Raw genomic sequence first — 18,060 nt, forward strand, 5'->3', positions numbered from 1 at the left:
AATTGTGATGGCACTTTCCCGTCATAGATGCTTGTACGTGATAGACTTGGCACGTGCAACACAATGTATGCCTACACACAATATTTGTATGTAACGTTAAATCTTTAAATCTCAGCCATTTATATTAAAAAATTGATGATAGAGATAATTTAATCTGTGTGGATAAAAGTGATGGCTTGTTTGCCTTTTGTCTTAAGTATATAATAGTTGTGTGATATTTGTCCCATTTAGTTTGCATTGAAGCGCCAAATTTATCAAACTTAACATCGAATTGCTTTTTTGTATGTAAGCACTTTGACAAAAAATATGTTTAGTTCATAGAATTTTTGAAATTTTGAATTCTAAACTTAAGTCATTGGTCAAATGGCGTGCCATGCTATAAGTGGATTACGACAAGTAGGTCGTGATGAAGGGGATAAATCATGGGGCATCCCACTATTTGGTGAAGCCAATGCGTACCAACGAGCTCAAAAACATATGGCAGCATGTTCAAAGGTGGAGAAATCCCGAAGCAATAAGTCACATCAGTGGCGATGACAATGATGTTCAGAGAGTTCACCAGGGACTGCTGCCAAGAGTAGGGACTTAGGTAAAAAGATCAATGATGGAGATGATTCTAACAAGAGCAAAGAGAGCACACACGTACCAGGGACTGCTGCCAAGAATAGGGACTTAGGGAAAAAGATCAATGATGGAGATGATTCTAACAAGAGCAAAGAGAGCACACACGTATCCACAACTAAGAAGAAGCCGAGTGTGGAATGGACAATTGAGCTGCATAACAAGTTTCTGGAAGCTATCAACCAGATCGGCCTTGATAGTAAGAATCAAATTTTGTGCTTGTGGTTACTCATTCATTAATATATTTTTATTACATGTAGAGGCTGCTCCAAGAAAGTTACTAGAGCTGATGAATGTGGATTACCTCACTAGAGAGTATCGCGAGTCATCTACAGGTTTAGTTTTTACCTTTATGCTTACTTTATATGTTTGTGTTGCTATTGTTTGTAGTCTAACATTTTTTCATATATAAGTGTAAGAGTTTATTTTCTGGGGAACATATCAGTCAAAGCTCTAGTAATGCACCAATCATGAAGATGTGTGTAATTTTAATTAACTGTGTCCCAAAAAATGTGAGGCTTATCTAATACAATGCACGCCTGATACGTCTCCAACGTATCTATAATTTTTTATTGTTCCATGCTATTATATTATCCATTTTGGATGTTTATGGGCTTTACTTTACACTTTTATATCATTTTCTGGGACTAACCTACTAACCAGAGGCCCAGCCTGAATTATTGTTTTTTTGCCTATTTCAGTGTTTCGAAGAAAAGAAATATTAAACGGAGTCCAAAAGGAATGAAACCTTCGGGAACGATCTTTTTGGAACAAACATGATCCGGAGGACTTGGAGTGGAAGTCAAGAAACAAGCGAGGCGGCCACGAGGGTGCCCGGCGCGCCCCCTAGGGCTGGGCGCGCCCCCCACCCTCGTGGGCCCCTCGAGCGTCCACCGACCTACTTCTTCCTCCTATATGTATCCACGTACCCCGAGAACATCAGAAGCGACCACGAATAACTATTTCCACCGCCGTAACCTTTTGCATCCGCGAGATCCCATCTTGAGCCTTCGCCGGCACTCCGTCGGAGGGGGAATCAATCACGGAGGGCTTTTACATCAACACCATAGCCCTTCCGATGAGTTGTGAGTAGTTTACCATAGACCTTCGGGTCCATAGATATTAGCTAGATGGTTTCTTCTCTCTCTTTGAATCTCAATACAAAGTTCTCCTCGATCTTCTTGGAAATCTATTCGATGTAACTCTTTTTGCAGTGTGTTTGTTGAGATCCGATGAATTGTGGGTTTATGATCAAGTTTAGCTATGAGAAATATTTGAATCTCCTCTGAATTCTTTTATGTGTGATTAAGTTATCTTTGCAACTCTCTTCGAATTATCAGTTTGGTTTGGCCTACTAGATTGATCTTTCTTGCAATGGGAGAAGTGCTTAGCCTTGGGTTCAATCTTGCGGTGTCCTTTCCTAGTGACAGCACGTATTGTATTGTTGCCATCGAGGATAAAAAGATGGGGTTTATACCATATTGCATGAGTTTATCCATCTACATCATGTCATCTTTCTTAATGCGTTACTCTGTTCTTTATGAACTTAATACTTTAGATGCATGCTGGATAGCAGTCGATGTGTGGAGTAATAGTAGTAGATGCAGAATCGTTTCGGTCTACTTGTCACGGACGTGATGCCTATATACATGATCATGCCTAGATAATCTCATAATTATTCGCTTTTCTATCAATTGCTCGACAGTAATTTGTTCACCCACCGTAATACTTATGCTATCTTGTGAGAAGCCACTAGTGAAACCTATGGCCCCCGGGTCTATCTCTTATCATATAAGCTTTCAATCTACTTTTATTTGCATCTTTACTTTTCCAATCTATATCATAAAAATACCAAAAATATTTATCTTATCATATTATCTCTATCAGATCTCACTTTCGCAAGTGGCCGTGAAGGGATTGACAACCCCTTTATTGCGTTGGTTGCGAGTTCTTGTTTGTTTGTGTAGGTGCGTGGGACTTTTGAGGAGCCTCCTACTGGACTGATACCTTGGTTCTCAAAAACCGAGGGAAATACTTACGCTACTATTGCTACATCACCCTTTCCTCTTCAAGGAAAACCAACTCAAGCTCAAGATGTAGCAAGAAGGATTTCTGGCGCCGTTGTCGGGGAGGTCTTCGCTCAAGTCAAGACATACCAAGTACCCATCACAAACTCATCTCCCTCGCATTACATTATTTGCCATTTGCCTCTCATTTTCCTCCCCCCCCCCACATCACCCTTGCCGTTTTATTCGCCCTCTCTTTCCCAATCTCCTCTCTCTTTTGCTTTCCTTTTTGTTTGCTTGTGTGTTGGATTACTTGTCGCGATGGCGCAAGATAATACCAAGTTGTGTGACTTTTCCAATACCAATAATAATGATTTCCTTAATACTCCGATTGCTCCTCTAAATGATGTTGAGTCTTGTAAAACCAATGTTGCTTTGCTGAATCTCGTTATGAAAGATCAATTCTCCGGCCTTCCTAATGAAGATGTCGCTACCCATCTAAACAACTTTGTTGATTTGTGTGAGATGCAAAAGAAGAAAGATACGGATAATGATATTGTTAAATTGAAGTTATTTTCGTCTTTGCCTAAGAATAGTATTGATTCGTGGAATAGGTGAAAAGATGCTTTTATCTCTAAGTATTTTCCTCCCACTAAGGCCATCTCCTTAGGAATGATATTATGAATTTTAAATAACTTGATCATGAGCATGTTGCCCAATCTTGGGGAATAATGAAATTGATGATTCACAATTGCCCTACTTATGGTTTGAATTTGTGGATTACAATTTTTTATGTTGGATTGAATTTTGCTTCTAGAAATCCTTTAGATTCGGCCGCGGGAGGCACGTTTATGGAAATCACCTTAGGAGAAGTTACAAACTCCTTGATAATATTATGGCTAATTATTCTCAATGGCACACCGAAAGATCTACTAGTGAAAAAGTGCATGCTATAGAAGAAATTAATGTTTTGAGTGGAAAGATGGATGAACTTATGAAATTGTTTGCTACTAAGAGTGCTTCTATTGATCCCAATGATATGCCTTTGTTTACTTTGATTGAGAATAATAATGAATATATGGGTGTGAATTTTGTTGGTACGAATAATTTTGGTAACAATGCTTATAGAGGAAACTTTAATCCTAGACCGTTCCCTAGTAATTCCTCTAATAATTATGGAAATTCCTACAATAATGCTTATGGTAATTTTAATAAGATTCCCTTTGATTTTGAAAATAGTGTTAAAGAATTTATGATCTCTCCAAAGAATTTTAGTACCTTGCTTGAAGAAAAATTGCTTAAAGTTGATGATTTGGCTAGGAATGTTGATAGACTTTCGTTTGATGTTGATTCTTTGAAACTTAGATCTACTCCTCCTAAGCATGATATTAATGAGTCTCTCAAGGCTATGAGAATTTCCATTGATGAGTGCAAAGAAAGAACCGCTAGCTTGCTTGCTAAGAAAGATTGCTTTGGAAAAGCATGTTCTTCTAGTTTCCATGAAAGTAATGATGAAGATCTAAAAGTTATTGATGTGTCCCCTATTAAATCTTTGTTTTGCAATATGAATCTTAATAATGATGGGACTGGAGATGAGTCAACTTTAGTTAAAAGGCGTCCCAATGATTTGGAGTTTTTAGATCTTGATGCTAAATTTGGTAAAAGTGGGATTGGAGAGGTCAAGACTTTAAATAGCATTGAACCCACTATCTTGAATTTCAAGGAATTTAATTATGATAATTGTTATTTAGTAGATTGTATTTCCTTGTTGCAATCCGTGTTGAATTCTCCTCATGCTTATAGTCAAAATAAAGCTTTTACCAAACATATTGTTGATGCCTTGATGCAATCTTATGATGAAAAACTTAATTTGGAAGTTTCTATACCTAGAAAACTTAATGATGAGTGGGAACCTACTATAAAGATTAAAATTAAAGATCATGAGTGTTATGCTTTCACTACAAAAAAAAGACACATCCGTGACATTTTGGGCCGAACGAATTTTTTTCCTATCATACATATGACACTTCTATGACGATAATTGTGACAAAACCCGGTATCATCATAGATGTGGTGGGCTCCTACTTCTATGACAAAAAATCATGACAGAAAATGGGCTTTTCGTCCTGGGCGGGCCGGAGACGCAGCTGAATGACATTCTTTGGGCCTACCATGACAGAAAAAACCGTGGTAGAAGCGAGGGGGAGGAAAATTTCGGGGAGTTGCCGGTTACGGTGGGAGGTCGGGGGCCGAGCGATGCGCGTTTCTCTCATACAGTACGCGTGTGTGTGCGAGGCGTTGGCTCTAACTGAACCCGAGCGAGGCGTTGGGCTCTAACTGAACCTGAGCGATTGCACTGCAGGCTACGTGTTACTGAACCCGAGCGATCGATCGATGGCTGTTAACTGAACCTGTTGGGGATATTACCACTAGGTATAAACCGGCTTACTTGGGCCGGGTTAACTTCATTAGTGGTGTAAACAGATGAAGGCCCAAGGCCTGTAGACGGTTAGAGCATATAGTCGTAAACCGGCCGCATGTATGGCTTGTATTGTAAGTAAGGAATAGAAAGATAGCAACCGGAGTACGAGTATGATCCGGTTAGGACTCTATGAACCGACGGGCGCCACCCGTGTATATAAGGGGGCGACCCGGTGGCGGTTCAGGGAGACGACGACAACTTGAGCCTAGGCGAAGCTTGTTTGCTCCCTAGCCATCGAGATCATATCAATTCCACCACAACTAGACGTAGGCTGTTACCTTCATCGAAGGGGCCGAACTAGTATAAAACCCTTGTGTCTTTGTGTCCGCTTTAACCCCTTCAAGTAAACGCGTAGCGATGGCTCCACGACTAAGTCCTTTCGCTAGGACACCTGCCGTGACAAATCCACGACAGTTAGCGCCCACCGTGGGGCTATCGCACGATAGTTTGACGATCTTGGAGGGCAAGCTCAAGGGACTCGAAGGCTATGTTGTGGGCCGGATGACCAAGAGTCGTCGGGGCAGGATCTACATCGATGATGCAGGATGGGGTCCCGAGGCCGATTCGATCGAGTATGGGTACCGGGTCCCCTTTGGCAGCATACACGTCTTCATCGGCAAGATCGGTGAGCCTGGGCCTGAGCCGGACATCTACACCGACCCCATCGAGACGGCTCAGCGTGCGAGATCTACCCAGGTTAAACCGGCCGTGAAGCGTGCCTTCGTTGGAGTCATCTACGGAGGAGAGCGTGAGGATGAATCAGAGCACGGTAGCGAGACCGTCGTCTATTCCGGTGACGAGTCTTCGACCGGAGAGACCGAGTCGCTATACCGGATGCAAGACGATCAGGTGAGGGGTTGTTCCGATGGCGACAGTATTCCGGACCCCCCAGGCCAGATCAACCGGGTTGGAATATTCATGGCTGGCACCCAGGCGGCGAATTATTCTTCGACTGCCGCAGCCATGCTCTCCGGATCCGCAGCGGCAGCGACAGTGGGGGCAGGTGGCCTTGTGCGCCCGCCGGTTCAAGTTCTGTCTGATCTGTTTGACGCACTAGCCGCGCTTATGGCAGAGGATGATCCGGCAGATCAAGAAGCTCATAACGCAGAAATTGCGAAGGTGAGAGAGCAGATCGTGCAAGCCAAAGCGGATCTGGCAGCGGAAAAAGACCGGATGGCTGCAGAGCGGGCCGCTTTGGACGCACAAGCCTATAAACTCATGCTTGACCAGAATGCATCACAGGAGGTTTTGAAGCGGAAGCACAGATCACGCCTGCCGTTAGGGTTTGACCCTCGAAATCTTTTTCACACTCCAGGAGCGGGACCCAGTAATCCACCGCGGTACCAGGAGACAAACCGGATTGAGGCGCCAGGGCCAGGAGCGACGGTCCAACCTCGCCTGATGGAACCCCCTCACCAAAATATTGTGGTTCCTCCGCTGGTCCAGACACCCCCGGGTCATTATTCGAATCCTATGGATAACCTTGTTGCGGCCGCAGCACGGTTAGAGGCCATCCCAGTCGAAGGGGATTCTCCGCAAGCAGTAGAGACGCGCCGGGTTAAGGAGCTTCTCCGGACCGCGCTGATTCAGCAGGAGGCATACTCATACAGCCGTGATCGGATTCATTCTACGCCCCATCCGAGCCGGAGCTATAGCAGGCGCATAGATGAACCGGCCATATCGAGCAATGCGCAAGGCCGTGAAGCGGCCCGTGGTGGTGACCCGGCAGGTGGTGTTGTCGATGCGGTGAACCGGGCTCGGGCACAAAGGGTGGCCGAGTTAGCAGCACAGGATAATGCGGGCCAACTTACACCGGTTCGTTCTTCCACCTTTGCTGGACCAGGAATCACATCCGCTCTGGGAGTGCCTTGCTTGGTCCCTGCTTTACGTAATGTGCGCCTGCCCAAAGATTTCAAGGGTCCACGCAAGGTGCCGAATTATACCGCTGATTTACCCCCTGAAGCGTGGATAGAGAGTTATGAGATGGCCATGGAAATGCTGGACGTGGATGAGGCCGCATGTGCAAAATATTTCACCATGATGCTTGAGGGCACGGCTCGTACTTGGTTAAAGAGCCTACCACCCAATTCTATCAGCTCATGGGCCCAGTTGCGGGCCCGGTTTATACAGAATTTCAAGGATACATGTAAGCAGCCCAAGTCCATAGTAGACCTGGCGGCTTGTGTCCAGGAAGAAGGAGAGTCAACGACCCATTGGGTGCGCCGCGTTTCGGAAATTTTGCACTCATCTGATAGGATTAATGCTGACTCTGCGGTCTTAACTCTGGAAGGCAACTGCCGGTTTGAGCCTCTAAAATTGAAATTGGGACGCATGAAGCGGTTCTGTAATGACATGGGAACCCTCATGGCTGCTTTAGTGAAGTATGCCGATTCGGACAGTACCAAGGATCCCGAGCTTAATGATGATGAAGCAGGGAAGGGAAAGAAGAATAGCAACTCCAAACAGGAGCAGAACAAACTAGCGGGTCATGGAAACGGAGGCAAGTGCAAAGCGGACGACAGCGTGGACTTTGTGGCCAACACTAACGCACAGGACAGGGGGCAGCGGTGCAGAGGTAAAGCGGCAAATCGTAACGGGGCTCCCAATCCTAACGCAGGCCGTTTGAACTATTTGTTGAATCAGCCTTGCCCGAAGCACGGGACGAAGGAGGCGCCGGCTAACCATCTTTGGAAAGATTGTTATATGATGCAGGAGTTCAAAAACTCTAGTGCTTTCCGGTATGATCACGGATCAGGTGGCGGTTCAGGATCCGGTTTCCACGGGCCGGATCACGATGGAGCTTCCGGTTCAGGTCGCAATCAGGGCGGTCACAATCACCAGAATAATCAGAACAGCCAGCAGCAGCAGCAGCAGTCGGGTTATCAGAGCCAGCCAAAACAGTTGAACAATGGGCAATATCATGTTTTCACAACTAGTTTGGATAAGCGCGACCGAAAACTCCACAAGCGAGCGGTGAATTCTGTTGAACCGGCCTTACCACGTTACTTGCGCTGGTCGGAGCAGCCTATCGTGTGGAGCAGAGAGGATCACCCGCTCCGGGTTGATAACCCGGGCCAGCTAGCATTAGTGGTAGACCCTCAGGTGGGGGGTTATAAATTCACCAAGGTACTCATGGATGGAGGAAGCAGTATTAACATACTATACTATGAGACATTCCGGCGCATGGGACTAACAGACAAGGATCTCAGACCGTCGAATACGGTATTCCATGGTGTTGTGCCAGGCAAATCTGCATATCCTGTTGGTAAGATAGCCCTAGATGTGGTTTTTGGGGACGAGCACGACTCCCGGTCGGAAAAACTAACATTTGAGGTGGTGAAGATCCGGAGCCCGTATCACGCCTTGTTTGGCCGGCCGACTTACGCCAAGTTCATGGCGCGGCCTTGTTATATCTACTTGCAGCTCAAGATGCCGGGTTACAAGGGGACCATAACGGTTCATGGGAGCCGTAGGGTCGCTTTAGAATGTGAGGAAGGTGATGCGGCTTATGCGGAGTCAGTCTGTGCCACGGAGGAGTTGAAGTATTATAAGGACAATGTTGATCCGGCGGATATGACCCCTTTAAAGAAGCCAACTACAGAGCATGATTCAGATCTGAAGTTCAAATCGGCAGCTGAGACCAAGCTTGTTGACTTCGTGCCCGGCGATTCGTCCAAGCAGTTCACTATCAGTGCCAACCTAGATCCCAAATAGGAAAGCGCGCTCATCGAGTTCCTCCGTGAGAATCGGGACATTTTTGCATGGAAGCCGTCTGACATGCCAGGTGTACCGAGGGAACTCGCTGAGCACACTCTTAATGTGGATCCTAAGTATAAACCGGTGAAACAGTTCCTTCGCCGGTTTAACGAAGAAAGACGCAAGGCCATTGGAGAGGAAGTGGCCAGGCTTTTAGCAGCTGGGTTTATTATTGAGGTGTTCCATCCAGAGTGGCTTGCTAATCCGGTGCTGGTTCTTAAGAAAAACGGCACTTGGCGTATGTGTGTGGATTACAAGATCTTAACAAGGCCTGTCCGGCAGACCCTTTTGCCCTCCCCCGTATTGATCAGATCATTGATGCCACGGCGGGTTGTGAGCGTTTGAGTTTTTTGGTTGCATACTCTGGATATCATCAGATCAAGATGGCGGTTAAGGACCAGGAGAAAACAGCATTCATCACTCCCTTTGGAGCCTTCTGCTATGTATCTATGCCCTTCGGGCTCAAGAGTGCCCAAGCCACCTATCAACGGTGTGTACAGAATTGCCTGCATGAGCAGATCGGCCGCAATGTGCACGCATATGTGGATGATATTGTAGTAAAATCAAGGCAGAAGGAGACACTGGTGGATGATTTGAAGGAGACCTTTGACAACTTGCGAGCTTACAGGATGATGCTTAATCCGGCCAAGTGTGTTTTTGGTGTTCCGGCAGGCAAGTTACTGGGTTTCTTGGTGTCTAACAGAGGAATTGAGGCTAATCCGGAGAAGATTACGGCTATTACATCTCTGGCTAAACCGGAGTGTATCAACGATGTCCAGCGTTTGGCGGGCCGAATCGCTGCGCTGAGCCGGTTGATCAGCCGCCTCGGGGAGAAGGCTATCCCTTTGTACCAAATGCTGAGGAAGACAGACAATTTCGTCTGGAGTCCAGCTGCTGACGAGGCATTTGAGGACCTGAAGCGGCAGTTAGCCAATCCGCCTGTTCTTGCAGCTCCGGTCGACAAGGAGCCACTATTATTATACGTAGCGGCTAATGCTCGGGCAGTTAGCGTGGCCATTGTGGTGGAGCGCAAAGAGGCGGGCAAGGAATATCCGGTTCAGCGGCCGGTTTATTATATCAATGAGGTGTTGATTGAATCTAAGCAAAGGTATCCGCATTGGCAGAAGCTGGTCTATGGTGTTTTTATGGCCAGTCGGAAGTTGAAGCAGTATTTTCAAGGGCACCCCATCACAGTGGTCAGTTCAGCTCCCTTGGGTGATATTACACAGAATCGGGAGGCGACTGGCCGGATTGCCAAATGGGCTATAGAGTTGGGGCCGCACGGACTGAAGTACGTGCCTCGGACGGCCGTGAAGTCTCAAGCACTTGTTGATTTCATCAATGATTGGACGGAATTACAAGCACCAGAGGAGAAGCCGGATCACACATATTGGACTATTCATTTTGACGGATCCAGGCAATTGGAAGGCTCGGGGGCTGGAGTCGTATTAACTTCCCCGCGAGGTGATAAGTTTTGTTATGTTCTCCGCTTAATGTTCCCTTGTACTAATAATGCAACTGAGTATGAAGCCTTGCTCCATGGTCTGCGGATGGCTAAAGAGATGAATTTAAGCCGGGTTAAGTGTTTTGGTGACTCGGACCTAGTGGCTCAACAGGTGTCTGGCACTTGGGACTCTAAAGACCTGCTCATGGCTGCATATCGTCGGGAAGTGGATAATATTGCAGGTTGTTTCAAGGGTTATCAAGTGGATCATGTGGACCGTCGGAAGAATGAAGCGGCGGATGCTTTAAGCCGGTTGGGCTCTCAGCGTAAACCGGTTCCGCCTAACGTCTTTTTGGATGTGTTGCACAATCCGTCAGTCAAGCTCCCAGGTGAAGCGGATTTGGCTATTCCTGATCCGGAGTCCCAATTGGTGGCAGCCCTGCGTGTTATTCCGGATTGGACAGTCCCTTATCTTGCGTACATGACAAGGGGGGAGTTGCCAGAGGATGAGATTCTGGCCAGGCAGATAGTCCGGCGATCCAAGTCTATGACGATTGTCAATGGTGAATTACATCATTGCAGTGTATCAGGGGCGTTTCAACGTTGTGTTTCTCCTGAGGAAGCCTGTGAAATCTTAAGAGGAATCCATGAAGGGGATTGTGGGCACCACGCCGGTTCAAAGTCTCTGGTTGCAAAGGCATTTCGTCACGGGTTCTACTGGTTGACAGCACATGCTGATGCGGAGGACTTGGTTAAACGGTGTGATGGATGTCAGAAATTTTCAAGGCGTGCTCATGTGCCGGCTCAGGAATTGAGGATGATCCCAATAACATGGCCGTTTGCAACGTGGGGGCTAGACATGGTTGGACCTTTTAAAAGGTCCAAGGATAAGAAAACTCACCTTTTGGTGGCAGTTGATAAATTTACCAAGTGGGTTGAAGCGGAGCCTGTCAGCAAGTGTGATGCAGCAACAGCGGTACAGTTCATCAAGAAGGTGATTTTCCGGTTTGGTTTTCCACACAGTATCATTACTGATAATGGTACGAATTTATCCAAGGGCGCTATGAAGGAGTTCTGTGAACGAGAGCACATCCGACTTAATGTGTCGTCAGTGGCACACCCCCAGTCTAATGGACAGGCAGAACGAGCTAATCAGGAAATCTTGCGAGGCATCAAACCCCGGCTTTTGGTCCCATTGCAAAGAACACCAGGATGTTGGGTTGAAGAGCTACCATCTGTATTATGGAGTATCAATACTACGCCAAACCGTTCCACAGGATACACGCCATTTTTCATGGTCTATGGAGCAGAGGCAGTTGTCCCTAGTGACATCCGGCACGATTCGCCTCGTGTGGCAGCTTATGTTGAGGCAGACAATGAGACAGCACGACAAGATGCTTTGGACCTATTGGACGAGGAGCGTGATATAGCGGCTGCCCGTTTGGCAATTTACCAGCAAGATCTTCGTCGCTATCACAGTCGCCGGGTTAGAACCAGAACTTTTCAAGAAGGAGATTTGGTGCTTCGATTCATCCAAGATCAAACGGATATGCACAAGTTGTCCCCACCTTGGGAGGGACCTTTCGTAGTCAGCAAGAATCTGCACAATGGGTCGTATTATCTGATTGATATTCGAGAGCATCAAGACTCACGTACATCAGAAGAGGAGACCGGCAGACCATGGAATATAGCTCATCTTCGGCCTTACTATACTTAAGCCATTGGCTTTATCTATGTACATATTATGACAATGTATATATTATCTTTGATATCTCAAACCGGAGCCTCAGCTGAAGCGGGGTCTCTGTCTGTCTCATCATGCGAGGTTACACGGAGTGGTTCTGTTTAAAGCGGCCTCCGGTTTACCCCTTGATATTTGTTTTTATATATCACTGGGGGCCTTGGTCGTGTCCGAACCAACGAACACCCTTTGATAGGCGACAGCCACCAGATCATTTGGGGACTTGGTCAAGTTTGAACCAGTCACGCCTCTTGGTCGGCCTAAGGCCACAAAATCATTTGGGAGCATGGTCGGGCCCGAGCCATTGCTACGCCTCTTGATCTGGCATATATGCCACGAGTCATTTGGGGACCTGGCTGACCTGAATCATTGTCACTCCTATTGGGGGCCTTGATCCTGTCCGACCATGGTAATGCCATCTGAACAGCTCAGTATAGCATATTTTTGCAAATGGTTTTTATTCTTACTTTTGCTTCCACGATTGTTTTCATGGTTTGATCGTTTTTTGTTTTTGTTGGATTTCTTTATGTCAACAAGTATATTTTTTCCGGGTCAGCCAATGACTTTTGATCCCCCTTCTAATCCGGAGGATTCTGCCCGGTTTACCTTTTCCCTGTTTACATCATGGAGTAACCAGGGGGCTCGTATTAAGTCAGTACAGTTTGTACGGGGGCTACTTTCTCCCTTTTTGACAGTAATGGTTTATAAAAACCACCGCTTCAGGCTTGGATAAAGCCAGCCTTATACCCAAACATGTTCAAATTTTTCTGATTGCAGGAAATATGAGTTAAAGTTTTTCAAGCAAAAGCCTCAGTACTTATGCACGAAGGCATATTCCAGGCATAAGTTTTAATTATCCTATTACAAGGCAGCATGGTGCCCGGACAAAATTATTGTTTTTGTGGAAGGATGTTGCAAATAGCTCTTCAAACCGGCTTCCGGTTCAAGCCTGCTCCTCATCCTCCGCCGCTTCAGCTTCCTCGTCTCTACCCATTGGCTAGAAATCAACAGTGGTCCAGTCGATTCCCACTAAAGCTTGGAAAACAGCCTCTTCATGGATCAGGGAAGACGGTTCAATATCAGGGGCGTAAGTGTGCTTACGGATTGGAGGAATCAGATTCTCCGCTTCAACAGTTGGGGCAGGCACTCGCTTGTTTTGATTATTATATTGCGCTTGATAATGTGTCAAATCTGCCTCTTCAGCTAGCTGGCAAGCCAGAGGGCGCACTGCACGGTTTATGGCCCTTAAATCTTCTTCGTTGAACTCAGAGCCATCTTCTTTCAGACTGGGATAGCCTTGAGCTGCTTCCACAGGATCAAAGTCGGGCACCCATGCCTTTGCCCGGATTAAGACGTTGATGGCTCCGGTTCGGGCAGCGGATTTTTTCAGCTCCTCCATCCGGGCTGGAAGCATTGACAGCTTGCTAAGAGTGTCCTGGATTAAAGAGGGCGCCGGGTTGTTGTGAGATGCTGTGGTGATGATCCGTTGGGCTCCGGTATACAGTTGTTCTACCAAGGTGTAGGCAGCTTTCAATTTCTTCCGCACATCATTTCCTAAGTGCCCAATACGTGTGCCTACAACAAGATTGGAATGGTCTCAAACCGGACTTACGATACAGCAGATTCAAATTCATCACAGAAGTTACAAGGAGCTTACCAAAGATTGCAGCAGTCATGGAGTGTATTTGCCGCTGTACGGCCGTCAGTTCATCCACCACCGGTTTAAGGTCCGCTTCGGCATTTTTTGCTCTTTTGGTTAAACTGGCCTTCTCAGTGGCCCAGTCAGACCGCTCTTTCTTAAAATTTTCTTTCAGCCGTTCAGCAATGCTCAAAGCGCTGGTTAATTCTTGCTTGGCCTTATCTGTTTCAGCTTGCTGGGTCTTCAGGGCCTCCTGTAAATCGGCAATCTGGTCTTCCTTGATTTTAATCTCAGCCTGCATACAGATGGCGTTTTCAAGCTTTACACAGGCGAGCCAAGAAATTGAAGTATCAACCACATAACAAAGTTATATGCCTGATACTTGGGGCTAATGTACCTTCAATTTTTTGTACATTGTTCGATTACAAAGTCCCAAGCTCAATACAAGTATTCAACTTGGCACTTGGGGGCTAATGGCTATTTGATCAAGTCATGTTCTAAGGACAGCTTTTTATTTTTTATCCCCGGTTTGTTTATGCTAAACCGGCCTTCGAGGGTTATGCCGACGGATTTCACAAACTATATTCAGGATTAAGTCCCGGTTTGACCAAAGTCACAAACCGGCCCTTGGGGGCTACTGGGATGAATGCAATGGCAGAAAAGAAAGATGGAATTTACCTCAAATTTATCCCTCATCATTTTGACCAGACCAGCTTCATAGTCACGGCTAGTGTAAAGCCGGTTTAAATAGCCAGAGTGAAGATCTTGAGCATTCAGAGCGGCGTATGTTTCTAATTCAACATCCCATTTTCCTTTGTTCAAAGGGGAAGAATCCTCTTTGATGGTATGCCTGGTAAGGGTGGCAGGATTCCCGGGTTCAGAACGGCCTACACCGGTAATCACAACATCATCATATTTTGACTCGCCGGTTTGGTTTGGTGCGGCCGTTTTGTCAGCAGGAGTTTGGGATTTTTCAATCTGGACAGAGCTGGCAGGCGGATCAGCAGACGCTGAAGTATTAATAAGACCTTCTTCAGGGATAACGTCGTCTTGCAGAGGAGGATCATTGGGGATATCTTCAGAAGTAAACATTTCACGATTCGGCGCTTGGTCATGTTCTGGGGCCACATTTTCTTCAGCCGCTCTATCCAGGCGGGCCTTCTTGCTTGGCTTCGGTTTTGCCCTGAAAGAAAAATAAAAATTAAGGAAAAGTGTAAACTGTTGCGCAGTATACTGGAAGCATATGTTCAGTTTAATTTACCCAGCAACTGTTTTCAAAGGTGGTAGCTGGGTGGCCGACGATTCACCAGATGATGAATGAGAAGTGACCTGATAATCGGAGTCAGATGGATTAAGAGGTTGACGGAAGGAACCCGCTTTACAATTTAAATCAATAAAAAGGTCAGAGACCTCGGAGCGGCGTTTTCGAACCGGACTGTTTGGTAAACCGGCAGAGGTAACTACCTGGCCACTGTGCCGGGTTGTGCGGTGAGCTTCGTGTTGCTGGGTCTTCATAAGAAATTGGGAATCCAGATAAGCAAGAGGATGAGAAAATTTAATTTTCCGGTTTGCCCAGCGAAATTTTGGCAAAGGCAGGATTTCTGAATCAGAAGAGAGAATGGTTACCTCAACGAAACCCACGTTGCTGGCTTCAGCGTCCTCCTGGCAAGCATTATCATCAATAAGGCGTGTAAAAAGCAAGCCAAGTGGATCAAGTTCTACCTCAAGATCCGGATTACCCACATCATCATCAATGGCTGGGTCAGATGAAGCGGTAGTTTTTCTCTTATGAGCTGGTTTCTTGATAACCTTGATCTTGGGCCGGGTTGGCCGTCCTGCCTTCTCCGTTTTATCTTGAGGAAGTTTCTTACTCCAAAACGGATTATCACCCTGGATCAGCAGCAATTAAACATTGAACGTATAAAATAGTAAACCGGTTCAACAATAGAGCAATTAAAATATTACCGCTGGCGGTTTGTTGGTGGTGCAGTAAGGAAGTAGACCGGTTTGAGCACAGAGGTGCTCCGGTTCATTCAACATCTTTTTCACAGATTCTGTGACTTCGTCCTCAGGAAGCTGGATTTTAGTGTGTCGGAGTGGGTCATCGACACTATCAGTATACTCACACATCAAATTTGGGCGCCGGCTTAGAGGTAAAATGCTCCATGATATCCAGTAGCGTGCAAGGTCTATTCATGTTAAACCATTGGCCATGAAGGCCCGGAGCTTGGACAGTTGAGGAGCATATTTAATTCTCTCCTTGGCGTTTAGCCTTTGTGGAAAAGGGTGAGTGTTGCTGAGCCGTTCCGGACGGAAGCCAGGCAAGGGATTTTCATTGGCAGGAGATGTATCCTTGCAATAAAACCAAGTTACGTTCCATTCTTTGGGGTGCGTATGGAGTTTGACGTGAGGGTAGGTGATTTCTTTCCTCTTCTGAATGGCCATACTGCCCAGTTCGGTATTAGGGCCGTCAGTGAATTCAGTACGACGGTTCAGATGAAAGAGATCCCTAAATAACTCGACTGAAGGCTCCTCTTGAAGATATGCCTTTGAAAGTACTTGAAAATGACAAAGATTGGTGACGGAGTTGGGGCCGATATCCTGTGGACGGAGTTGAAAGTTGGCTAACACATCCCGATAAAATTTGGAGCCGGGCGGTTTGAAGCCCCGGGCCATATGATCTGTGAAGACCACGACCTCTCCTTCCTGGGGCGTAGGAGGACATTCATCTCCAGGAACCCTCCAATGAATCATGTTTTTGCTATCCAAAGCGCCAATCAGGACTAGATCGTTCAGCTGTGATTCTGTGACACGGGAGGGAACCCAGTTGCACTCGTACACTTGTTTGGCCATGACGAGATCTACAAGAAATAAGTGATCCGGTTCAAGAACATGCCAGATGAAACGATGTTGATCTAATTACGGTAAACCGGAGGTAGTACCCATAAACCGGCCTTCTACAATGCAGCATCAGATGGATTCTGGCGGTTCAACCAGGGGACTAATGACATATATACCGGTCTAGCAATTTTTTCTCTATGGTGAAGTTAACCCGCCTGGCCTAAGCATCAGAAGCAATTGAAACTATGGATAACTGGTTATGCAGAAACAAGTTTCACAAAATTATGTTACAGCCGCGGATCTACAGCAAGCTCATAAAAACAGGAAATATTTCGAAGACTAAGGCGGAAACAGAAGTGAACCACCGAGTAGATATGTGCAGGAGATTTATGAGCTTTGATCAGAAATAGCAAGCGGATACTAAAGGGATCACTATTAAGCACAACAACAGTTCACAGATGCATTCAAGGACAGAGAACAGCCATGAACGCGCAATGAATATAGCAAGAACATGGAACCCTAAGAACAGATCTAGGTTAAGAAGAAGAGAGGACTTGCCGGGAACGGAGAAGATGCGGAAAGACGCCGCAACACTCTGGTACGTTCAGGTTGATGCAGCGGCCCGAGACGAGGCAGAGGTCGACGATGGTGGCGGAGTTGCAAGGTCGGCAACGTGAGGAAGAAGAAGAAGAAGGGACGAAGGGGAAGAGAAAGGAAATGACCCTTCGGTCTTATTTATAAGGCAGCCGAGCTAGGTCAAACGCGCGAATCCAGGAGCTGTCATTAAGAGGGCGTTATGAATTTCAAGATGACGTCATGCCGGTTTACGGTAACCAAAACTGATGACGTCATGCCGGTTTACAGCAACTAAAAATAGTGATGACATGGAGATTTGCCGATTAACAGAAGATATCCAAGACGCAAGATGGTGTGATGGATTGACATGAACCAGTTCAAATCAATCTGGGGCCTAATGTTGGGGATATTACCACTAGGTATAAACCGGCTTACTTGGGCCGGGTTAACTTCATTAGTGGTGTAAACAGATGAAGGCCCAAGGCCTGTAGACGGTTAGAGCATATAGCCGTAAACCGGCCACATGTATGGCTTGTATTGTAAGTAAGGAATAGAAAGATAGCAACCGGAGTACGAGTATGATCCGGTTAGGACTCTATGAACCGACGGGCGCCACCCGTGTATATAAGGGGGCGACCCGGTGGCGGTTCAGGAAGACGACGACAACTTGAGCCTAGGCGAAGCTTGTTTGCTCCCTAGCCATCGAGATCATATCAATTCCACCACAACTAGACGTAGGCTGTTACCTTCATCGAAGGGGCCGAACTAGTATAAAACCCTCGTGTCTTTGTGTCCGCTTTAACCCCTTCAAGTAAACGCGCAGCGATGGCTCCACGACTAAGTCCTTTCGCTAGGACACCTGCCGTGACAAATCCACGACAGAACCCGATGGAGCGATTCCTTCGCTATTGCTGCTAACTGAAACCAATCGATTGGATGAACAGTGAGCATTGC

At 46.4% G+C, this 18,060-nt stretch overlaps 1 pseudogene; it reads left to right on the top strand.

Moving 5' to 3' along the window:
• Positions 1 to 391: 391 nt before the first annotated feature.
• LOC119339477 overlaps positions 392 to 18,060 on the top strand; it is a 100,111-nt pseudogene continuing 82,442 nt past the window's right edge.

This window comes from Triticum dicoccoides, chromosome 7B (assembly GCF_002162155.2).
Source record: "Triticum dicoccoides isolate Atlit2015 ecotype Zavitan chromosome 7B, WEW_v2.0, whole genome shotgun sequence".
Lineage (NCBI taxonomy): Eukaryota > Viridiplantae > Streptophyta > Magnoliopsida > Poales > Poaceae > Triticum > Triticum dicoccoides.